The following is a 25,795-nucleotide window of genomic DNA, read 5'->3' as shown; positions in this document are numbered from 1 at the left end:
GGACAGCCCTGGTGTGAGGTAGACTTGCCTCTCACACAGGGTGAGCTTGGCAACCATCCAATTAATCTCAAACCAGCTTTTAATAGAGAACTGTGAGAACTAAAACATGGAAGGGGTCTACCTGCAGACAGGTGAAAATGTACATTGTGGTGTGTGTATGTCTTATTATTTTGCTTTTGTCTATATACACATTTGTGTATACATATACACACAGAGAAATATTCTGGATATAGTTTTGTTCACTCATTCATTTTGCAAATACCTATCGAATGTTGGTAAGTGTTAACACTCTAGTGTCAATGAGCTATTGCCATAAACGTGCTGTCTAATAAAATACACAAAACAGGATTTAAAACAATAATCATTCACTGTTCTACCTCATGTAGATCCCTGGGGAGTCTACTGACCTAGGCGGGGCTCAGCTTTGCTCACTCACCTCACTCCTGTGTCTGTGGGCTGGTTGACTCACTCCCGCATCTGTAGGTAGGTTGGAGGTTGCACACAGCAACACAGGTACAGAAGGAAAACACAAGCATGTGAAGGCTTTGGGAGGCCTCAGCTCAGAAATGGCATACCATCACCCCTGCCTCGTTCTACTGGCCAAAGTAAATCACATGGTACAGGGAAGCCAACTCTGCCTTTCCAGGGATGGGAAAGGCAAACTCACATGGCAAAAGGTGTGGATGTAGAGAAGGATAAAAATTGGGGCCACAGGTGCAACTACCACAACTCCTAATATTCTCTTTGATGTAAGAGTCCTCGGGAGTAGCCCGAACAGCATACTGATCATCTGGAGAAAATAATACTTTTAAATTTTTCCTTAAAAATCTACTTATGTGGGGTGCCTGGGTGGTTTAGTCAGTTAAGGGTCTGATTCTTGATTTTGGCTCAGGTCACAACCTCAGGGTTGTGAGATCGAGCCCAGGTTGGGCTCCTCGCTGGGTGTGGAGCCTGCTTGGGATTCTCTCTCTCCCTTCCCCACTGGCCCTCCGCCCTCCCCATCATCATAATAATAATAAATTTAAAATAAATATATAAATCTCTAATTATGAAAAAAACGTATTTCCTGATCCAACACAGCTGACAAGTCCTCATGTGTTTATGAGTAGAAGGAGATTTTCTCCTGGTGCACAACACCAGGAGAGAAAGGAATTAACTTCCTTTTCTTGTCCTACCCATGAGCTGCCAAACAACACAAAACAGAGTGTTTAGAAACAGGCAACATTTGTGTGCAGGACTCCTCCTCTACCTCTTACTCATTGTTGACATCCAGTTAGAGTGATAAAAATATTTGCTGAACTTCTGTCACTGCTGTTTTCTCTAAATCCACAAAAAAATCTGATCCTGCACAGAGAAGTCTCATGGAGTGACTGCAAACATCTTTATCTACTTTAGGAACTTGACAGCTGAAATAACAGAATGTAAATCCAAATGTTTCTAGCATGAAACCCATGACACTTTAAGTCCTCATTCCTCTCCTTCTGCTTAAGCTGAGCAACACGAGAGAAAGCCCCTGGGGACTTCCAGTCCCTGATGTATGTGCCTTAGATCACACACTGCCAGATGTCACCCAGGATACTGCGTTCAGCTCCTGCCATAAAGCTTTGCTTTGTGACGACTCAATTTCAAATGAGCCATGAAGTATTACATTCTTGAGAAGCCGAAAAACTCTGGTCTTTGGCAGAGCACCAGCTGAAGTCCTAGCAGAAACAGCAGAAGAGGTCATAGTGGATGGGGGGCTGTGTTTGTCACTTGGAAAGCAACTGTCACTTTGTGTCTGGGGAATTATTCCAGAATACAAAAGCTGAATGTTAAGGTGTTCAAGAGTGAGAGGTTGTCACAAGAAGAGGCAAGTTGGTTTCTGACCAGAGAGAAAAGAATTGTGATCCACTGATTACCAGGACCCCCAGCCCCCTAGGCCCTACTGTGGGTAGAGTGGTTTCACTGATGGCCAAATGTGCAATTGTGAATCTGCCAAAAATGCGGTTCCTGTTTGGTATTTCTTTGCATATTTCCAGCATCATGTATTTGGTATGTGTTTAAATATATAAATTTAAAGATGCACATGACACTTAATTTACAGTGGAAAGTACTTAACAGCTGGCCCTAGCTATCAAATGCAAATATGAAAATTCAGCACAGCACACTTCTGATAGTTTAATTGGCATGAGTGGAAAATGAATTCCAACACGAAGTTCTCATCTGTGGCTCCAACAGAAGCTGATAAGGTACTTAATAGACTTTTAATAGAGCTTCTGAGACCCAGATCATGAAAAAAAAACAAGCATGCCATGCAATTCATTCCCCACTTTCCAATAGCAGCATGAAGCTTTCCAAAGAAAAAGATTCACGGAGGTTTTTCCATGGAGTGTATTTATAATTTGGAAGAAAGTTTCTCGCAGTGGATGGCTTTTGTTAATAATTCCTCAGTGGAGAGGCAGGGTTCTACAGACAGAAAGAGCTAGAGGGAATCTTGTAAAAACAGGCAAGATTTGAAGAAATGGTTTAGTGTGGAAAGCTCTTTAATAGCAGAAACGTGGATGGACTAAATCCTCATGCATTCTGCTAGAAATCAAGGAGGAAGGCAAATGTGAGTTAAGACATAGACCCTAGAATTAGGAAATGAGAAAATACAAGGAAAAAATAAATGATCTCTACTAAATGATTGTTCTCGTGGCACTAGTCTCTCAAAATGACATTAATACTTCATTCATTATTGGTCAGACTATGAATTCATAGAATCTCAAGACTACCTCCTATGTCTCTGGTCAGTAGAATTATGCCCCTTCACTCCCGAAATGCTCACATCCTAATCCCTGGAACTTGTGATATGGTCACAAATGGACTTTGTAAATGTGATTAGGATTAGGTCCCTTGAGATCGAAGATTATCCTGGATTATCTGAGTAGGCCTAATCTAATCCTGTGAGTTCTTTTAAAGCAGACCATTTTTCCTGGCTGGAGAGACCTGATAAGGGAAAAATGGTCAGAGAGATGCTATGTTGCTGGCCTCAAAGATCATTTGAGTTTGCTCAGGCTGCCACACAAAGCACCACAGACTAGGGGACTTAAACAACAGAAATTTATGTCCTCAAATTTGAGAGCCTGAAAGTCCAAGATCAAGGAATCAGTGGGTTTGGTTTCTCCTGAGGCCCCTTTCCTTGGTCTGCAGGGCCTCATGCTCTCTGGGTCCTCAGGCACCCTTTTCTCTGTACACGTGCACCCCTAGCATCTCTTCCTCTTCTTAGAAGGACACCAGTCATACTGGATCAGGGCCCCTCCCTAACAGCCCCATTTTAACATAACCACCTCTTCAAAGACCTTATTGCCAAATGTGGTTACATTTAAAGGTACTAGATAGGGACTTCAACATACAAACTGGGTAGGGGGGCATAATTGAGCCCATAACAAAGATGAAAGAAGGGGTTATTGAGCCAAAGAATGTAGGCAGCCTTCAGCTGGAAAAGGCAAGGAAATGAATTCTCCTCTAGAGCCTCTAGAAAGGAGCACAGCCCTGCTGACACCTTGATTTTAGCCCAGGGGAAATACAGTCAAACTTCTAACCTATAGAACAATGAGATAACAAATTTGTGTTGTTTTAAGCTACTAAATTTGCTGTTGTTTGTTAAGACAGCAACAGAAAGCTAATGCAATGTGCAAACTTTAACCAACAGATAAATGTATCTTGTGTCCCTACTGTGTATCCATTACTACATCATGGACGATAACCGACCTTCCAGGGACTTGTGCTTTCCTACTCCTGCATATGGAACCACCCAAAGCACAGTGGTTTAAAATAGCAATTATTTATTATGGTTCACATGTCTTCAGTACACTAGGGTTAGACTGTTCAAGGTCAAGCTTGGCCAGGTCCGCCCACTTTTGGCTTTTGGAGAAGCTCTACTTCTTCCAGGTCTGTGGGTCACCTGTGGTGGCTTTGCTGTATATGTGTCTCATTCATCTCAAACCAGAAGGCTCACAGAACATGTTCTTATGCAATGGCAGAGACTCGAGAGAACAAGTCTATATACCTCTTAAAGCCTAGTCTCCTAGTCTTGGACTGACATACTGTCACTTCTAACCACATAGCCAAAGCAAACCGCATGGCCAAACCCCAAATCAAAGAGCAGAGAAATTTATTCTGCTCACAGTGAGGCCATGGCAAGAGTATGGATGCAGGAGAGGTGAAGGCCTAGTGCCATAATGCCATGACCACAGGCTGACAGTTCAATCACAGAGAGACAACTAGCAAACATGAGATAATAAATGTGGATTTGGATACTAGAAGGTGAAAGTATTGATGTATTGGCAAATATAAACTAAAATACAAAAAGGAATATAGTAGTTAATACATTGTCAGTTATTTTGCTTGTCTAAACTTTATTTGCATACATATGAAAAAGAAGTATTGCATTTCACCATGTTCAGAAGCCATCTTCAAAATGTGGGGAAGATAATGAGGAATTTATGGTCCCACATTGGAATTGAGTTGAATACCCATTTCAGAAGAGATTCCAAATGTCCTTTACAACCAACAAGAAATAATCAAAGTATCTGAAGCTCAGCTTGAATGGAAGAGAATAAGCTCGGAAAATCCTGAAATTAAACTGCTTTCTGTTGTAGGAAGCAAAATTTCCACAAACCTTTCCCATCCCTTTTTGTATGTTTCTACCTTGCAGCTCCTTCAGTCCAGAAATGAAGTCTATTTCTGTGCCTCTGGAATCTGGGTTTGGCCATGAATCTGACTTCACTGATAGAACATAAGCAAATGTGAAGCAAGCAGAAGCTAAAAAAGCTCTTGCAGACTAGGCTTTTCCCTTCTTTCTGCAATCCCTTCCAAAACTATGTGAATAATGCTGGGCTGACTTCCTAGAGGTTTGGAAACCATGTGGAGAGATGTCTTGGCCATTCCAAATGGCCAATTGTCCCACCTGAGGCCACAGACATATGAGTGAGGCTGTCCTAAAACACTGAGCCCCAGCCAAGATGGCCCAAACCAGAAAAAGCAATAAAGCAACACTTAAAAGTGTGAGTAATAATTAAATGTTTGTTCCTTTTAGCCATTAAATGTTGGGATGGTTTGTTACTCAGAAATAGCTTACTGGTAAACCTCCCTGGCAAATGAGGTATATGTTGCTGGCGAGCAAAAGAAGAGCTAGGACTCAAACCCAAAACATTCCACTGCTGGCTCCTTCCACAAGCTCCCAACCTGGAGGCTGAGAGCTCACAAAGCTGGCAGAACTCAAGTGAGCAATTCTATAACACACATGTACACCATGCATTGTCTGTCATAATATAGACATCATACTCTTGCTATGTATCTGGAAATGTGCTAATGATATACCTGAATTATATTATTTAATCTTTACCACAAACCTATGTGGTAGGTCTTACTAATATGCCCATTTTACAAGTGAGAAAATCCTCAGAAGTTAGGAACGTATGTGGTATCACCCACCTAGCCAACCCGCTGAGAGGGAGCACACAACTCTTAACAAATATCCTTCACTGAATTAAAAAATGCCTTGTGCACAAATATACCATTTTTCAAATGTCTGTTGATTTTGTTGTGATGCGTAAAATACAAAGGGACTTAATGGTATTCCTGATTGCAAAATAACATTTAAATGTTATTTGATTTTTACCATAAAATGGCATTCTTCTATTCAAATAACTTTTATATCAATTTACCTATCTTTCTTATATCAACACACAGAGCCAGAAAGCTAAAATTGACCAATTCATACATGTATATATTTATCCAACAGAGAATTCCTAAGCCCCTTCTATGCAAAATTATCTTTACAGAGGTAGATGTTTTCTAGATTTTGTGATAGTCTCAAAATACGTAAGTCAGTCAAACATTACAAATATAAGATATCCTTACAATAATATCTGATATTTAATAAGCACTTCCTGTGTGTTGACTGCTGAACACATGAACAGGTCATGCACAGTGCTAAGCACTTACATGTGTCATCACACTTATTCCTCCAAATAACCCATGAGGTACTATTAACAGCCTAATTTTACCAAACAGAAAACTGAGCTACCAAAAAGTTAAGTAAAACACTTAGGGTCACATTTAATAAGAGGGATTTGGGAGACAAGACCAGCAGTCTGGCACCATGCTCCAGATTGCTTTGTTTTGAATACCTACTGCTGTCCATCAAAGCCTAGGTTAGGCTTCAAATTTGCCAGTACAGTCTTATTAGGAAAATGACATATTATTTTACCATTTTAACTTTTATTTGTGAAAAATAATAATGCCTTTAAAATTCTAAGTATTCTATCATGAGAACTCTGACAGCCATTTAGAGGAATTTCACTGAGCATGGAATCTTTCTTTCGGTTTTCACACCTATATCTGAATTTTGGAAAAAGCTTTTTGATTCTTCTAGCTATTTGTAGCTAAATTGGTATCCCAAATGAAACGTTCAAGAAAATATTCAGTGTTTCTGAATAGTGCTAAAGCCAGGCTGCTCTGTTCTTCCACACACACACTCACCTTTCATTCCCATTGTTTACTCTGGACTTCATTTGTTAATCAATTCAAGATCTGTTTCATGTTTTTACAGGTATTCCCATCTGCAGCAGTACTTCTTACCTGAAGAACAAGCAGAAAGAATGGAAGGGAGCCAATTTTGTTTAGATAATTTCTTAGATTTTTTTTAAAAGCACATCACTAGCTTTTCCATTTTAAAATCATTAAGCTTATACTAATATGCTAATTACACCACTGTTGTGTTTTTTAAAAGCCACATTACTAATTCTAATATGCTATTGCTGGCTAATGGTAAAAGTTTTATAGCTAATGGGGGCAAATGGAGACTTCTCAAGAGCAAAATCTTATCTGCATATATTGTTGAAATTGAGCTGATGGAATTTGTTTTCCTACTCCAGACGTTTTGAAAATAACTTTTCTTTCCAAATATGTTCTCCATGTACCCTTCCTCCTGATTTGGTCAGGGTGATAGACTACAGATTATAAAATTGATGAATGTCTCCCTTTTTCCATTCTCTTACCAGATGAACTGGCCAAACATGACAGTTTTGAGAAATTGGTATATTTTATTGTCCAGATAAAAAGGGGATCTTCTTGTCAAACTCTTGCAAAAGAAATTCCTTCCAGGATGAGATCGTTGTATTTATATTAATCAGTCCTCTACCTTAGTAGGTAAATCCAATAATATATTAAATATAACGACAAGATCCTGTAGCCCATAATGTGTCCTCATACTCAAAGTGCTTGGGAAAATAAAGATCTAGGATATATAGTACCTCAGGGATCCTGTAGACCAAGTGCTATAGCAGACTCCATGGGCATCAATCATTTTATTAAAAAGTTTCATTGCACTCAACACACAATGATCTCGATCTTTCTGCTTAGAAACAGGCTTAAGGTCAAATGGATCTTTTTCTAACTCTTAAATGCCTTCAAATGCTTCCACTCCCCTACTTTTACCCTCGTAATAGGAAGGAAGGAAGGAAGGAAGGAAGGAAGGAAGGAAGGAAGGAAGGAAGGAAGGAAGGAAGGAAGGAAGGAAGGAAGGAAAGAAAAAGAAAGAAAGAAAGAAAGAAAGAAAGAAAGAAAGAAAGAAAGAAAGAAAGAAAGAAAGAAAGAAAGAAAAAGAAAAAGAAGAGGGATGGAGGAAGGGAGGAGGAGGGAGGGAAGGAAGGAAGAAAAGAAAAAAGAAAGAAGGAAAGAGCAAGAAAGGAAGGGAGATATATTCCATTTTTTTTCTATCCCAAACCTACTGGCTTATTTCACTATTATTCTGATAAATTTTACTCTCACTAATAGCAAATATAATAGCTTCTTCTGCAGTAAAATCTTCTCCCTTCATAGAGACAGCGATCAAACACCAACAGAACCAGGCAGGGGGCAGACATAAGGACAGGAGGCATCAAGAAAAGCATAGGACCCATCGATGGGACTATCAGTCCCCAAACCCCGCCTGTATTGCTAGGTGGGCACTGGAGCAAAGTATGCAAAAATAAATATTGACTTTTGTAGGAAAGATCCTATTTTTTTACACCTGGCTTAAAATTTTCTGTAAGCCAGACACACACCCAAAACCTCCTATGATCTAAATGTGCTGCCTATGTGTGACTTACATTGTAAGTCTGATTTTTCTTATTGTCTCTCCTCACTCCAGTGAATTGAACTACCTCCTCCTGAATTCTTATAGCACTTTGTATCTCTCTTTTTGTGTTTCTCATATTCTGCCTTAATTGTTACAGTAAGTTTACCCTTTATCAGTTCCATCCTATATTAGAAAGTAAGCATTCAGCCAATAACTGGCATAAGCACCATAACAGATATCCTACTGTAGGATACCTCTAGTTTGGGTTATTTGAACAACTTAAAGATAGCATCATGAACCCAGGTTCTTTCCACCTTTTTTGCTACCCTGTTGGCTTGCCTGAAGGCAAGCTCTCCTTTTGAGGAATAAGTGAATATAGCACTTCCAGGCATCAAATCTACAAATGAAAATATCCTACATCCCTGTGTCTCTTTGTATCAATGAAGAAATCTTTCCTAGAAGGCTCTGCTGCCAAGTTCCCTTTATGTTGACAAATGTTGAATCACATGACCCCCCCACAAACCAATCACTCGTTGGCCATGATGGGTTTGTATTAATTGGGATCTTGCCTAAGTCATGGGATGGAGGAGGAGACAACAGAACAAAATGAGGTCTCTTCCAGCAGAGAAGAATGGAAGTAATGCTGGCTTGGTTTTTAATCAACATCATCTATGGCAATCTCCTACCAGACTATAAATTTCTTGGGGATGAGGATTATATTCTTGGAAAGAGCTGGTAAGGATGTGAAGTAATGCAGTAAGATAGAGATGATGAATTAACGCACTGCTACTGCCCTTTAGCACAGAACATGACATCTAATAAGGACTGAATAAATATTTGATTGAACAGATTTGAGAAGTGTTTTAACAGATGTGAATCCAGGGCACTGTGAGAGAAGAGAGGAAGGAAGGAGTCATTTTGCCTGGGAGAGTCAGATAAGTCTTTACCACAGAGGTGATCCATCAAGAGCAACAGTTACCCTGTCATTGAGTGTAATCTCTCTGTCTCTATTAAGCCAATCAATTAGTTTCTCCCCATCATTGCTAGGTGGTGTGACTAACATGCATGTCAAGCCTACTGTAGGTCACAGGCAGAGTAGGTTACCACTCTGTTGATCTTCACCAGGCTCACAAAAATGCCTAAAAATAACGTAATAGTCATTAACAAAAGGGCAAAGCCACCTCCCATCTGGGTTCCAAATATTAAGATCTTGAGACCTTTGCCTTATTACAAAAAGGTAAATCAGTAAGTCTGCAATTCTCTTAATAGTTTCTAAACATCTGTCCTGCACATCTCTGAGTAGCAGCATCATTGAGATGCGGGTATTTTTTGGCCATCAGAGAGCAGACATTTTTCATTCCTTGCCTCAAGCTTTCCTTACACTCCATTTTCTCACAGATAGATATGAATAAAGATTGCCACTCCACTTCAGCCTTGCGTTTTTCTTCTGAATGATACCAGGATTGCGTAATCAGATCAATTTATTGTTAATCTGAAGGAATTTTCTTTCCAATGAGACTTGTCAGACACATTTATGTCCTTTGAAATCACTGTAATTGACCCAGCAGAGGTAAAATGTGGAACAGCACCTGTCTGCTCAGGCAATCAATGACAAAACGGCAAGTACTGAAAGCAGAAATCCTGGCTCCTTGTCCCTCTTGGAGCACTCATACTGCGATAGATGTGAGTTCAGTCCCAGAAGGCTCCCTAGCTCAGGTGCCAGCTAATAAAGGGATCCCATGAAATAGCATATGGATAATCATTTAGGATAAAAGGCAGTAGAACACAAAGAAGAACCAAAGGCCTGGCCATTAGTCCCAGCCAGCACTAACTGTCATTCAAGAAAGGGAGGACGTTTTGGAACTTCCAGCCATCCCAGGGCATTAGCTGACACTATTTAAAGCAGAGGAAGTACCTGGCCAACCCACAGAATCATGAGAAATAAGGTATTCTCATTGTTTTAGGCCAATGCATCTTGGGGTATTTTGTTATACAACAATCGGTGGCTGAAACATAGAGATCCTACGACAGAAACTAAGAGCTCCCTTGGTTTCCAATGACCTTCTTTTTCTAGTTCCAAGATTTGTTTAGCTTCATGGTAAACCCTTTTTTGTTCAAGATGGTTTCTGTTCTTTGCAGCCACTAATTAACTGACATCAAAGTGACAGGGCTCAGGCCAAAGAGTTCAGCTCTGAGTACTGGTTATAATCCTTGAGACTGCAACAGGGAAGCAGGCTTTATACTGGAAGGATTCTGAGTCCAGGGTAAAAACCAAAGAGGCATTCAGAGACAGGACAGAAGCTCAATGTGGCATCAGGAGAGGCAAGGCAGACAACACTGAACCTAAACAGTAGGACAGCACCTGCTCAGTTCTCCCAACCATAGTGTTGAGACATGGAAGCACGGTTGAGGCTACATATGAAGATGATGGACACTGTATTTGTGAGGAAAACACAGAGAGCTCAAGAGGCAGACAAGGACAGACAGACAGCCCCTGATCACCATGAGCAGCGTAGTTGGAGGGAGGACAAATGGCCCAAGATTAGCAATGCAGCCTCTGTCTGGCAGCCCCAGAGCCAGACCTGCCTATTTGTAGCCCCAGCCTCTCTGTAGGGAACTACACTGCATGTCAAGTTTGAGCACCAGGCAAAAAGAATGAGAGTTGGGAAATGTAGGGAGAGTAGAAGAAATGAAGCATCCCATGGTCACCCTTCCCAGCCCCAACTTTGTTTACACCTGTGTGTAATTCATTTTGACATTTAGAGCAGATTTTAGCAGGCTAGAGTCAGAGTATAATAAGTGGGAGGAAAAGATAGATTGAGCAGAACCATTGGCTTGTGGCCTTACGCACCCATTTGACAGTCACTGAATGGGCAGAACAACTTGACAGGGACCAAAGATCCACATGGGTTGATGGAGCTGTTGGCAGGTAAAGAGAACTCTAACTGGAGCTAGAATTGAAGGATGAGGCTCATAGCACTTAGGATGGGCCAGGTTATGCTGCAGTAATAAATCAAAAACCTCTCAGCTTATAACAGAAAAGTTACTTCTTACTCATACTACCTCTATCATAGTCACCAGGCTCTTCTCATCACCGCCACTCAAGGACCCAAGCCTTGGGAAGATCCATCCCGATGTGGCTCTGTCATTGGAGAGATGGTAAAAAATGACCACCCACAGGTTAAAGGCTCTGCCTGGCAATAACACACCACTTTCGCTTGTATTTCACTGGTCAAAGTAAATCACATGGCCACACATGCACTCAAGGAGATAGAGCTATCTAATCCTCCTGCAGGGAGGGGCTTCAACATGGGTTAGGAATAAAAGCCTGCCACGGACCCAGGCTATTAAGAAAGGATCAAGCAAGACTCCACACATCTGCAAGCTAAGGGGCTGAGCACCTTGCCAAGTGAAGGATTTGAGCATGAGGAGGAGTTCGACATATGTGGCTGAGTCTATAGGGTAAGGGCTTCGGAAAACAGCTGAAAGAAAATTCATGAAGCCAGGGATGAAAATAAGCAATAGTGATATTAGTAATAATGGCTACCATCTATTAAATCCCCCCTTTTTTTCTGAACCAAATGTCTTACACACATTTTTCATCCTCATCACACATCATACACACATCATTTTAACCTCTTAGGAATTCTATGGGTTTAGTGCTGTACCTCTCATCTATACCTCTATGCTATAGATGAGAGCCTGAGGGTCAGAAAGACTGTATCACTTGACCAGGATCATAAAGCTAGAAAATAGCAGAGTCCAGATTTGAACCCAGCCCTGGCTGGCTTTAAAGCCCATGATCTCTCTTCTCTTTCTACAAAGCCTCCTACTTCCCTTGGTACAACAGCAACGTAGGACCAGCAACAAGATACGTGGGATCTGACCTGCCAAGTCAGCAGCCTTAAATCCTCTACAGAGATGTTGAAATGAGCAACTTTAGTGTATTGTGAATATATGATATGGGTGGGGGGTGGTGGTGAAAGGAGGTAGGTGGGGGAACCAGAGGGGCAGGCTCTAATCGATTTTATTCTTCCAAATCAAACCCCACTACCTATTCCTTGCACATATATCAAGACCCTAAAGCAGCAGAAATCATCATCTAAAGAGTTATTTGCTGCAAACGAGAGTCAAACTTTTCTCTTTCACGCGTTATGGAGAGTCCAGTGAGCCTTATAACAAAAACAAATCCCCCCGTCAGATTGCACTGCTGAGGAGCAGCTGTGGAGGCTTCTGTCACACACAGATTACCATATTCACTGACTTAACAGATGAGCTGAGGGCATTTCACTTTGCTAGACTATTTAAGATTCACCCAGAGCATCATTTCTGCTGAACTGCACGCGCATAATGAAGGCAGTCACTGTTCTTCCATCTCTCCTCCATGTCTGCTTGTACTTGTTCCCTTTGTGTAAGCCTCTTCTTGCCTTATAGAGTTCAAATTAAAATCCTATTTTTCATTAAGCATTAAAAAATACTCCAACTACAAGACACAGTAGTTAAATCTGGAGATCATCCAGTGGCTTCTGGTTCCCCGCCTAAGAAATAAAGCTCCTTGAAGCACACACACATCACTTTGGCACATGCCCCGGGCTTTCTCAGAGCACATCTGAATTGTGTGCTTTTTATTGTATAATAAAGCCAAACAGTCGGAAGAAGACTTTGGTCAGCTCTTGAGATATAGATGTCTGGGAAACCAAAGACTCTCAGGAAGTGCATCAACTCACTGAGCGAGACCCAGAGATATTGAGCAACACTAAACAAGTATTTATTGAGTTGCCACTCTATACCAGATATTGTGCTTGGCAAAAGGAAAACAAAGGTAGATGAGACATCACACCTTCTCGCAAAGACTCAGTCTGAAGGAGGCACACAAACACTGTGCCACAGGAACAATTCAGGCACCAGAGAAACAGTATGGAAACACCAATGTCTACAGGTTACTTTTGCTTCTGTAAAACTCATAAGCCAAATTAACATAACTGCTTTCAAATAAAATAGGATTGATTTTTGATTGTGCAACTCTAAATAACAAGATGTCTACATTCAGTGCATAAAGGAATAATTCTGATTGTCATGTAGATTATTGCTGTATTGGCTCTGCTCTCTAGATGCTGCTAAATATTTGCCTAAGAATGAGTTAATTAAAATACATAGTATGCCAGTTTCAGCTCAGAAATATGGAGAACCACAAAGAGCATTCAAACTTATAACACTGGACAAACTCAAATTACCAACTTTTCTGGGACCCATCAGAAAGTTTAGCTCATGGAGAAAATAGACAATTTGACACCTAGAGATTGGCATCTGCAGGGAGAAAAAGCACCAAGGATCTGTTTGGTTGGGGCAGAGGCTGAGGGGCAAAATATAAGCCGGTATGAAGCTAAAATGTTTTAATGAATTGCTAAAACTGTAACAAATTACAATTAATTAATTATATCAGTGCAAGAGTCTGAAGCCCTTGGAAGCGACAGATGATGTATAGGAGGATTTACATCCTTGGGCACGCTTTCCTTCCATGAATCCACAGGTGCTCACAGGGAGGATTAGAGAGAATCCTGGAAAGCTTCCCAGATATTGCTGTTTTGGGAAGTGGAACAGCAGCCCCTACTGAATTTCTATCTAGACCTATCTCCACTATCTTCCCTAAAGAACACAAACCCTGGGCACCTGGGTGGCTCAGTCGGTTGAGCGACTGCCTTCGGCTCAGGTCATGATCCCAAGGTCCTGGGATCGAGTCCCACATCGGGCTCCCTGCTCTGCGGGGAGCCTGCTTCTCCCTCTCCCACTCCCCCTGCTTGTGTTCCCTCTCTCGCTGTGTCTCTCTCTGTCAAATAAATAAATAAAATCTTTAAAAAAAAAAAAAAAAGAACACAAACCCTAATTTGCATGAAGAAAGGTGACTACCCTAGGATGTTGGTGCAATCACTGCAGCTGTGTGAAGAGAAGAGCCAAAGAAAGCTGGGGGAGGGGCAGAAATACTCACCAGGACCACATACTATAGTTGGAGAACATGCGAGAGCATACACCTGACAGCCCGGCCTGAAGTGCCTGTGTATAAGACTGAGGTTTCCTACAAGTAACAGAGAACTCCCTTAGTAAAAGTAATAGGAGAATATAGCTGTAGAGGTACAGGAGATAGATTCTCTTCAGGGCACACACAAAGGAAAAATCTAGGTCCAAGGAAAAGTAGAAAAAAAAAAAAAAAAAAGACCTCAAATCAACCTTCACCTTTAACAGGAGATGCCACTAGAGGAATTTGATGCCTGTGGTGCACTCAGGGTAACCATAGCGACAACAAACCTCCAACACAGCTCAACTCCTGTCTAGATTAATTCACCCCTGCCCCCAACTCTAAAGGTCTCTCAGTAGAAAAGGCATGCACATCTTTAAACATAAAAAAATATTTACATTACTGACAGCTCTTCTACATAAGAAGTCTAACTTCCAAAAAAAAGCTATGACACACACAAAAAGGCAAGAGAAAACACAATCCCTGGAACCAGACCTGGATAGGACAAATATGCTAGAACTATTGGACAAGGCATTTAAAATAACTATTATTATTACAGCAAGATCCTAATGTAAAAAGTAGGCAACATACAAGGTCAGAGGGGTGACTTCAGCAGAGAGTTGGAATTTATAACAAAGAATCAAATGTCAATGGTACAATTGAAAAACTGTAAACTGAGATGAAGAACGCCTTCTATGAATTCCTCGGTAGACTGAACAAGGCCAAAGAAAGAAGCAATAAACTTGGAGATAGCTCGGTAGAAATTACCCACACTGAAATACAAAGAGAAAATGTGTGAAAATAAAAACAGTATAGAACCATTATTAAGAACTATAAGAATCGCTTCTCGGCCTTTTGGCTAAGATCAAGTGAAGAACTAAGGGAAAATCTCCAGTGGTCTAAAATATACATGACTTAAATCACAGAAAAAGATATAGATGCATAAAAGAATATGTTGCTGAGAATTTCCTAAAAGTAATTATGGGCACCAAACTCCAAATCCAAAAAGCTCAAAGCACATCAAGCCAGAAAAAATAAAATAATCTAGGCATATCACATTCAAATTGCTATATGCCAAAAATTGAAGGGCATCCAAAGAAACGAGGTATATTACTAATGGAAGAACAAGAATAAAAGTTACAGGAACCTCATCAGCAGAAACCATATGAGCTAAAAGAAAACAGAGTGGTATCTTTAAAACTCTGAAAAAAACCCTGTCAACAAAGAATTCTACACCCAATGAAAATATCTTTTAACATAAAGAACAAAGGAAGATTTTTCTCAGACAAACAATAACTGAGAGAATTTATTGCCAACAGACTTATTCTAAAGAAATATTAAAAGCAGCTCCTCAGACAGAAGGAAATTGATATTCTACATAAAGTAATTAATAATGTTGGAAATGGGAAAAAAATTGAAGGTAAAAACAAAAGGGTGTTTTATCCTTATTTTTAATTGTTCTAAAAGATAACTGTCTAAGGCAAAAATAGTAATGATGTTCTATGTGTTTAGAGCACATAAAAAAGTAAAATATATGGCAACAATAGCACAAAGGATGGGGGGCAGGAGGATGGGAAGTAGGCATAATTATAATTCTAAACATGCTACCATGCATGCTCCCCAGAAGAGTTCATGCTCTAATCTTCAGAACATGTGACTATAATGAAATATCACTCCCATGACTATAGACATAGACTATAGGCAACATCACTCCCCACTAAAGCACAGTTGACTTTAATCAGCCTATGCTAATTATCCTGATGGGGCTGATCTAATCACATTAACCCTTAAAGCAGAGAGCTTTCTCAGACTGGTAGTGGAAGTCAAAGATATATAAAATGTAAGGAAGATTTGACCTGCCATTGGTCCCTTGAAAATGGAAAGGACATGTGTGAAGGAATGCTGGTGATTTTGAAATGTTGAGGACAGCCACAGAGAAAACATAGATCTCAGATCTATAGCCACAGGGAACTGGATTCTACCACCTGAATAAACTTGAATGTAGACTCTTTCTCAGAGTCTTTAGATGGCAGCTCAGCCCAGGCAAGACTTGGAGTGTGAGACCCAGAGAAGAAAACCCAGTCCCGCCCACCCAGATTTCTGACTTAACAGAACTGAGAAAACAAACAGGAGTAAGTTTAAGCTGCTACATTTGTGTTAATGTTTTACAGAGCAATAGAAAAATAACACCTGGTCAACCAATGCAAGCAAAAGAGAAATAAGCTTAAAAAGCAAATGGAGAAGTTTTCAAAAACTTACCTGAGGGGGGAAAGATATTCTGAGACATAGGGGGCATTGCTTCAGCAAGCCAGAAATAGCAGTAAAGAAGTTCATATATGTTAGCAAAGGGCATAGATCCCAGTTACCTTCATCACACCATAACCAATGTGCAAGAATAATCCAAATACTCATCCTTTAAGCAATCCCTTACTGTAGAGCTCCCTTCCTATTTCCTATAAACAAAGAATCCCCGTCCTAATAAAGATGTCCCCACACTCAAAATAGCAGGGTCAATGAAAAAGGAAACCATGATGTTGTTTGTTTGTTGGTTTGTTTTTTGTTTTCTCTTTTGACCACATAGTTTTTAATAGAAAAGAAATTTCTACTCCATGCATGATTTTGGAAATTTCATTCTAGCATTGATGAAAGGTCATATTTCTTTCCAACTGTGTTGAATCTCGGTGCAGCCAACACTCATGCTGCTTTCCCCCAACAAGAGCCGATGTCATTGCTTTTGGAGTACACACGATTCAGCGCTTCAGTAATTCTGGGCCCTAAAAATGTGGCCGATACTATTTCCAAGCCAACTGGTGACTGTGTGGGGCTAAGGAGTACAGTGAACTTAACTGTTCAAAAACAACATCCTGTGTGATAACTGTAATGATGGATACATGACCTTATGCATTTGTCAAAACCCGTGGGATGTACAACACAAAGAGTGAACCCTAAAATAAGCTGTGGGCTTTAGTTAATAATAATGTATCAACATTGGCTCATTGACTGTAAAGAAATGTACAACATTAATCCAAAATGTTAATAACTGGGGAAGGAAAGGGGGAGAAAGGGAGTGTATGGGAATTCTGTATTTTCTGCTCATGCTTATGTGAACCTAAAACTACTCTAAAGAAATTAAGTCTATGGGGCGCCTGGGTGGCTCAGTCGGTTAAGCGTCTGCCTTCGGCCCAGGTCATGATCCCAGGGTCCCCATGACAGGCTCCCTGCTCAGCTGCTCAGCGGAGAGTCTGCTTCTCCCTCTCCCTCTGCCACTCCTCCTGCTTGTGTTCTCTCTTTCTCTGTCAAATAAATAAATAAAATCTTTTAAAAAATTAAGTCTATTTTTTTTTTAACGTATAGAGTAAAATACTTCCTTCCTCTTTGCTGGTCAGATGACACAGATTGACAACCAGGCACCTTGTTGGAACCATTAAAGAATGATCCTGGGTCTTCGGATTCTGAAGGCTCCAGCACCAATAGTCACACTCTCCTTCATTTTCAGGGGCTTCAACAATGGGGCAGGGATACACCCAGATAATTAAGAGATAAAAAGGGACACAATGCAATGGAGAGATATTAAACAGCAAAAACCATTGAGTAAATCAGAGACTTTCGCCATACCTACCTAAACTAAAACTAATCACATATAAAATTTGCTTTTTTTCTTGCGAATAAAATAGTAGCCACCTTGGATCTACAGAAGATGAAAGAAAATCACCAGGCATAGTGAAAAAAATCATCAGATCATAAGATGATTATTTGAGTCCTCAGGACAAATACTTTCCTTTGAGAAAAATTCCCTCCAAGAAGAAAAAAAATTCTCAGGGAAAAATTTCTGATTCATTTTCTGAGTGTATTTCAAGAGAAAGTTGCTTATTTGAAGTAGGAACAAGATTTAGTTCTTGAACGACATGGGACTAGCAAAATTTAAAATGCTTTGAGTTTGGCTTATATGTGGAATCTAAAAAATAAAGCAAAGAAACAACAACAAAAACAAATAAAAAAACAAAAACAGATTCTTAAATACAGACAACAAACTGGTAGTTGCCAGAGGGGAGGTGGGTCGGAGGATGGGTGAGATAGATAAAGTGGACTAAGGTACAAACTTCCAGTTACAAAGTAAACTAGTCACAGAGATGAAAAGTACAGCATAGGGAATATAGCCAATAATACTGTAATAATGCTGCATGGTGACACCATAGTGGAAAGTGAGTAATGTATAGAATTGTTGAATCAATATGTTGCACGCCTAAAACAAATATAACACTATATGTCAACTATACTTCAATTAAAAAAAGTAAAATAAAATAAAAGGTTCAGGGGCAATGAACTATATATTGTATAAAGCAGCAAATCAAATATATGATTTACAATATCAACTCAAAAAAAATCCTCCAGGAACAAAGACAAAGAAAAAATGATAATGAGAAAAAGTCAAGAGAATGATAAAGGATTAATCCAGGACCTAAAACATGTAAAATTGGAATTCCAAAAGATAGCAAAGAGAGGATATGCAATAAACAAATGAGATTAGAATATTAGCAGAAGAAGAAATTTTCACACTCAAAGAGCCCACTGAGCTCTAGACAAAGTCAAAGAAAATGTGTGGCTTAAGTGTACACAAGTTAATATTTTAATTTCTAAGGAAAAGAAAATAAGTTATAAGCAGCCAGGGAGACAGGTAAAAAGAAGAAAAAGAAGGAAAAAAAAGAAACAAAGAAAATAGGAACAAAAAAGAAAAAAAAAAAAAAGCCAAACTTGTCTTGGCATCAAAACTACAATAAAACTGAGTGTCCTTATATTTGAGTTTACTTACCAGTTCTACTGGGTTGGATACAGCCAAAAACCTTATTTTATGCAAAGATTCCAAACTTTTTTGATAAATTAAAAGCTCTGACCCAACAAGCCTACATTCCCTGGACAACACTGGCAAAATGGGAACTAAAAAATGAAAAAGCCATCTATAAATTATACTTAATTCTTCACAATATTGTCAATGATCATCATGTTTTGAAGTAGTCGAGAGAATGCAGTTATCTATTGAAGAAAATGTGGGGGACAGTTAACAATATCCTGGATTTGGAGCCATAAGACTGACCTGAATCCAAACCCTGGCTTCTCCATACTTACCAGTTATATGATTTTACACAAGTTATATTTTTGCTTGGGACTTTGACCATGACATGGGTATAATGATGTGTTCAGTGGCCCATGTCATGCCCCCCACCAAAGCACTGCTATTAGGATGCATTAAGGCTAGAAAATTGACAACATATGCAAAAAGGTGACAAGAGATTAGAAGGATAATTTTAATGAAATTTGGGGGTTAATCATAAAATCCAGACATTGAAAAAGAGTCATGAGATATCTACTAAATGCTGATATAAGAAGAACTGTTATACTTCCCCAAATATTCATTCACTTGATCAATAAATGTTAATAATATGGTCATTATATGCATAAAAGTAATCTTGGCTCTGCAGAATTTTTAAAAAATAAATGGCATGACCAACTGCCTTACAAGTGCTTATTAATTCTAACGGAAAATAAGACATACATCCCTGAATGATAATATACAAGGATATTTATGGAATGCGTAAATGAAAAGACCAACTAATAAATGCCATAGTCATTTAGAAGACATCCTCCTGCCTGAAGCAGTTCAGAAACAGGTAGGGCTTTAGCTGGATCTTGGATGATGGATGAGCAAGGCAGAGACTAACTAAAAGTTTATCAGAAACACTTTCTTTCCCCTCTATGCAAAAAGATAAGGGACCTTTTTCAGTCTCTCTAGCAGCTAGATGTGGCCATGTGACTGAGTCCTGACCTACAAGATGCAGGTAGCAGTGATATCTTCTCCATTCCTGACCCATAAATGGGTCCTGCACATTCCTCTATGTGCTGGCTCTTCCTTCAGGGAAAGCTCAGAATCAGGGGTCCAGGGATGAACTAGGATGTCCCTGGGGATAGACAAGCCACTGGACAGAATGACTGTTCACAAATGACATAGGGAAGATTGCCCGCCTCCCAGTCCACAATTGACCAAGAGGTGAAAATTGATCTTTTTTTGTTCAGCCCCTGAGATTTGGGGTTGTTTTATGTGAAGAGGTCTACTCTGAATAATATAATACTATTTGATAGAGTGGAGCAAAAGAGAAAACAGAGGAATCACTGGAGCTTAGAATGTTCTCTACCTGTTCTTCTCAAATATTAATCTTGCTTATGAATATTCGTGAGGCCTTAATAAAATGCAGATTCCAACTCAGCACGTCTGTAGTATGACCTGAAATTCTGCACTAACAAGCTCCCAGGTGATGTTGTTGCTGCCAGTCCATTCTGAGTAGCAAAGATCTCCAGAGAATGGATTTGCAAAAATAGCACCCCTCCTCTGTAAGCCACGTTAGAGCCTGCGCTTCTGCATGCTTCATTTGGAACTAAGCTCTGCATGCTTGAGTTCTGTCAGTGATGGTGCAAATGTCGAGAAAGGCTTGTTAAATGATGAAATAACACAGTTTGCCCATTGATCAAATGGGCTTGGGCACAGAAAGTGTCTTTTAAAAACTCAGAATCACAATCAGAAGTAAGTGCCATTTTCACGGCAGAACATTTAAGGAACTTCATTTTGCAGCACCTCAACCAAATAAGCACCTGAATTAAGGTGCATAAAGTAAACCAGCAAAAACTTTGAAATTAGTTCATCTTTAAGAAAAAAAAGTTCAGCTAGGCACTGACATGTGTTCTATTATTAAGCTACTTTGGTGAAAGGGTGAGAACCCACACTCTACTATAAGCGTTCAGAGCAACAAGGAAATTAAGTTGCCTTTCACACTTACCTTCCTATTATTGCTTTTTCATTTCTGCTTAATCACTACATCTTTTCCTAAATGAGTACGGGACAAAAAGTAAAAATAAAAAGAGAGAGAAAATCTCCTCCCTAGTTATTTCTAGGAAACGGGGTATAACAATTTTAGATTTGTATTGTAATTACTTAGGAAAGGAAATTTAATTCATTTGCCTCTCATGACTCTTTCTTCAGATATAATTAAAATGACCTGAGGAAGCAGGTTAAAATAGCAGAGTCAATTTTTACAGATAGATTCTAGAGTTTCCAGTGTTGAGTTCTTATGAGTTCTGGTTTGAGAGAATCAAAAAGAATGTCCCTGCCATTCTCTTCTAAATAAGCATGGTTTTTTGTTTTGTTTTGCTTTTTTTTTTTTTCTGAAGTCATCTGATTAAAAAAAAAAAAAAAGCCTGTCATACATATGAATTTCAAGGGCAGGGGAAGTGCTGAGACTCTAAAATATCTCCACGCATCTGCAGGTCCAACTTGGAATGCCTAAATTCTACAGACACTTATTTCCCGCTTCCTGGAGAATTACACGCCTCCTTTGGGAATTTAAACTGATCAGTAATTTCCATGCTACCCCTCAATTTAACAGATAAATTTTTAGAGCTGGTCAAGCAAATGTCGCATGAACACTGAAATTCTGGGACCTGGATGGAGAAGAGAGAAGGGACAACAGAGAATGGAATCTGGGAATATCTGAGGTTACTGGAGCCACTACTTATTTTCATCTGGGTCCCTCCCTAATGAATCCATGTCCTGAAGGTGGGATGACCAAGAGGGCGTTGGGAAATACCAAGGAGACTGCTTGGTGCTCAATGAGAGTTCTCTCTCTGCCCACCCTGCTTTCAGCCCTTCCTGCCCATGATTGTTGATCCAAAGACCTTCGTAAACTTTCTGAACCTGAACACTGATCTCTAGGTAAGTGTCAGCCTCCCGGCCAAACTAGCCCATAATAGCATCTCATACACGCCTCTATCCCTATCCCTATAGTTCTGTGGAGTTGTCAACTTTCACCAGGTGTGAACTCCATTGCACCTACCACAGCATCTGATTCATAGTGGTTCTCAATATATTATGAATGAACAAAAGTCCAGGAAAAAGCAACCAGAGAGATGTGCATTCAATACCATGTCATATGAGGAGGAAAGTGGGGATGGATAGTCAGGAAAAGGAAAGGGTTGGGGAAGGTCAGCATGGTAGGCAGATTAATACCCCCCAAAATGTCCATGTCCTAATCTTCAGAACCTGTGAATATGTTAGGTTACATGGCAAAGAGGAATTAGGGTTGCAGATAGAATAAATTTGCTGATCAACTGACTTTATGGGAGGAATTATACTAGATTCTCTGAGTTGACTCATTGTAATCACAAGGGTCCTTAAATGTGGAAGAGGGCGGCAGAAGAACAGAAAGAGCCAGAAAAAGAGATGGGATGATAGAAACAGAATCAGAAAGATGTCACACTGCTGGCTTTAAAGACAGAGAGATGGCACTATAAGCCAAAAAATGCGGGTGGCCTCTAGAAGCTCCAGGAAGCAAGGAGATGGATTCTGTCCTAGAACCAATGTAAGGAGTGCAGCCCTGCTGAGTGCAGAAAGGATTTTAACCCTATGAGTGAGACTCATGACAGACTTGTGATCTCTTGAACCATAAGATAGTAAGTTTGTGTTGTTTTGATCCATTAAATTTGTGGTAATTGGTTATGGCAGAAAAGAAAACTAACAGGAGTGGGATTTATAGCTATGAATATCTGGAGCAATGGTTGCTTCAGAATTTCTATTGACATAGGCTTAAGGGACTGTGGTCGGATGGAGACTTCTCCAGAATCAAGATTTCCAAACTCATTGTTCTCACTAAGACTGTATGCTCATTTAAAACTGATTTTGCTTTTGCAGAGCAAAAGATAAGCACACTGATATTTAAATCAAGAATGTCCACTCATTTGCAATATGGAGGATTTGGATGGTAATAATGGGGAGTGGCTAAAGCCCTTCTCTAAGCTACACCTTAATGTCTCTGATCGTTGTATTGCTTGCCTAAGTAGAAGGAGCAATAGATGGATTTTGTGTTATTATAAGAGCTTACATGTGAGCGGCGCTTTGTAATTTACAAAATATACCCCTATCTGTGTGGCTCTGAAGGACAGAACTGGGATACAAAGGGGGAAGTGTTATAAGACTGTAGATTACAGATCTATATACATGTTTATGCCTACATATTTACACTTACATGTATATAAAGGAACTAAAGTTAGTAAGTTAGATCTTTTTAGCTAGTTAGTTCTAGTTAGATTTGCCCAAAGAGGGAAGCTATTTTTTGAGGGAGTATGTTATACTTTTGAGGACAGGTTTCAATTCAGTTGAGGGAAATGAAAGAGGTCAAAACATAAGAAATTGAAAGAAGTTGATTTCTGGGAGTTCCCCCAATTTTTGATATTGTATGATCAGAATTATTTTTTTAATATCTAAGACAACCCTAAGATGGTTTTCAGAGCCCCACCTGTCATACCCATGAAGCAAAATAAAACATTGTTAAAAGGCAAAATGAGCACTTTTATAGGATTCCAAGAATGGTGCCAGTTATTTAAATAAGGCAAAATTCACTTGTAGCATTTTAATGTTTCCCCAAAGTGGTGTATATCTTTAACTTTCACATCTAATGTAAACACCAGAAGTTGAATAGTAATAAAGATCCCTTTAACTGAAAGTGTCAGCAAACACTCACTTGCCATACAGTGTATTCATTAGAGTCCTGCTTTTTCTCCTTTTAAATTAGGTGTCCTAGTTACTATTCAGTCTTACTGCAAATTATAAAATGTATAAAATGCAATTTATAGTGCCTGTAATTGTAAAAGAGCATCTGGTCAACCCTGAAAGAATTTGGGAGGCAATGCACTATAGTGAAAAATGCCAGAGCATTTGAATTTAGAAAACATGGTTTGGAATCTCACACTCTTAGTGGCTGTAACAATCGGCAAGTCCTGTCGCCTTTCTTCATCTCAGTTTTCTTATCCAGAGAATGGACTTAAAATATGTCACACCATTCTTCCTTCATAGTCTTGAGCCTCAAAGGACATCATGAGTATAAAAGTGTTTTAAGTTCAAATGTGACTCCTGATAACCACTCATCAGAGTTTCTATCTAGACTGTAAAATATTTCTGTGTGATGCTCTTTAAGACTAACCGGGCAAGAGCTTCTGTTTCATGTTAACACCATCATAAGCACTGGATCACCTGTGCTCTGATGGTTCACAAAGTGTGATCATAAGGCTTCAGCTCTGGCGAGAGAAGAAGGCTTGTTTTATCAACTGAAAGCTTGCCCATCAGATATTAAATATCATAAATAAAAATGTGTGCAGGAAAACGTGAAGAAACATTTCTCTATAAAATTGCTAATGAATGTAATCCTTTATGCTCCTTATAGTTTACCAGATTTACAGAGTGAATGAGAGGATATAGGAATAGTTTAGATAATATAAAAGCAAAATCAGGGCCAGAAATAGCAGGTTGTCAGGTGGTTACTCATAAATGGTAAAAGAATGACCACTCCTGCATTCACAATAAAATGAAAAATCAGGACATCCTTAAAATTTGTTTATCTTACAATAGAGATGGTATATATATATTTACCTTGCAAAACAAAGTGTCTAAAACTTATAGCTAAGTCTCAATCCCTTTGTGGCCATTCTCAATCTCATCATCTCCTCAACTCCTTCTGGAGCTAGTCACTTTTAAGTTGAAGGTACATCATCTTTGATCTTTTCTCTGCATTTGCATACATACATCATGTACGCATAACTCACAGAAGTCATACTGGTGTCATTTTGTGAAGTTTTTTTTAACATAAATGACATCACACCAAATATATCATTCTGAAATACAAAGAATGTAGCTCTAAGTTGAGACCACCAGATTCCTATATCTTGACTTAATAGATGTGTCACCTTGGAAAATCATTTAACGTCTATAATTCTCAGTGTCTTCATCGGTAAAATGGGGATGATAAAACAGTCTACCTCATGAGATTGAAATGAGGATTAAAGGAGATCATTCATGTGAAGAAGTTAGCTCAGCACCTACCAGATCACAAGCATCCCAGCAACGTTAACAGCTGGTTTACCATCACCCTTCACCATGTAGGCAGCTCGTATCCTTGCCTTATTAACAGTTTGAAACGTCTATGTTTCTGATATCTGGCCAACATAATGGATGTGTTGCAAACACTACTCAACCATGTAATCTGTTCAGAAAATTGGTCTGTCATCATTAAAATGGGTTGTGAAAAATAGCCCAATGCCTGGCACATACCAAAGACTCAGTAAACATTAGCTTTAAAAAAATGCATTTCACAAATGAAATCGATGAATGCAACTGGAAGTTTCTCAAATAAACTTGTGTGGGGAAGCTCTGGTGACAAAATCCAAATATAATGTCAGAAAAAAATACTTGAATGATGAGAGGGGGTCAGCATGAAGAGATATGGACAACAGACACTCCAAGCTAAGGGCTGCAGTGAACACTGGAGGAGGAAACCACCTTGGCCAGATTGACCTGGAACAGGAAGCAGCCAAAGTGGCTGATGTATAGTGAACCAGCAGGAGAATGGTAGCTGTGAGGTCAGAGCGGAGGCAGGAATCAGACTGCAGCCCACAGTGCAGGCTTGGATGTTATTCTAGGGGCAAGAGGCTGTCACTGAAGAGTGTAAGCAAGGGAATTAAATGATCTTATTTACTTTTTTAAAAATTACACATGGATTTCAGTTGAATGGGGATGAGTGGAAGCTGGGAAACCAGTCAGGAGGCCTTTACACTGGCCAAGAAGTAGGAAGAATAACAGATGAGTATCCTGTCATGGAAGA

General features: G+C 39.5%; 1 long non-coding RNA gene across 1 annotated transcript in view; it reads right to left on the bottom strand.

Annotated features, from left to right (window-relative positions):
* The window catches only part of LOC145723239 (uncharacterized), a 126,506-nt gene that overhangs the window by 86,610 nt on the left and 14,101 nt on the right, over positions 1 to 25,795 (bottom strand). Inside the window, exon 2 of the long non-coding RNA XR_014148163.1 lies at positions 6,508 to 6,606. This is a non-coding gene — a long non-coding RNA (uncharacterized LOC145723239). The remainder of the gene's footprint in view (positions 1 to 6,507; positions 6,607 to 25,795) is intronic.

The sequence above is a fragment of the Leptonychotes weddellii genome, chromosome 9 (genome assembly GCF_054177405.1).
Source record: "Leptonychotes weddellii isolate Sample4059 chromosome 9, ASM5417740v2, whole genome shotgun sequence".
NCBI lineage: Eukaryota > Metazoa > Chordata > Mammalia > Carnivora > Phocidae > Leptonychotes > Leptonychotes weddellii.
The sequence above is the reverse complement of the archived record's forward strand: the minus strand, read 5'-3'. Positions and strand labels throughout refer to the sequence as shown.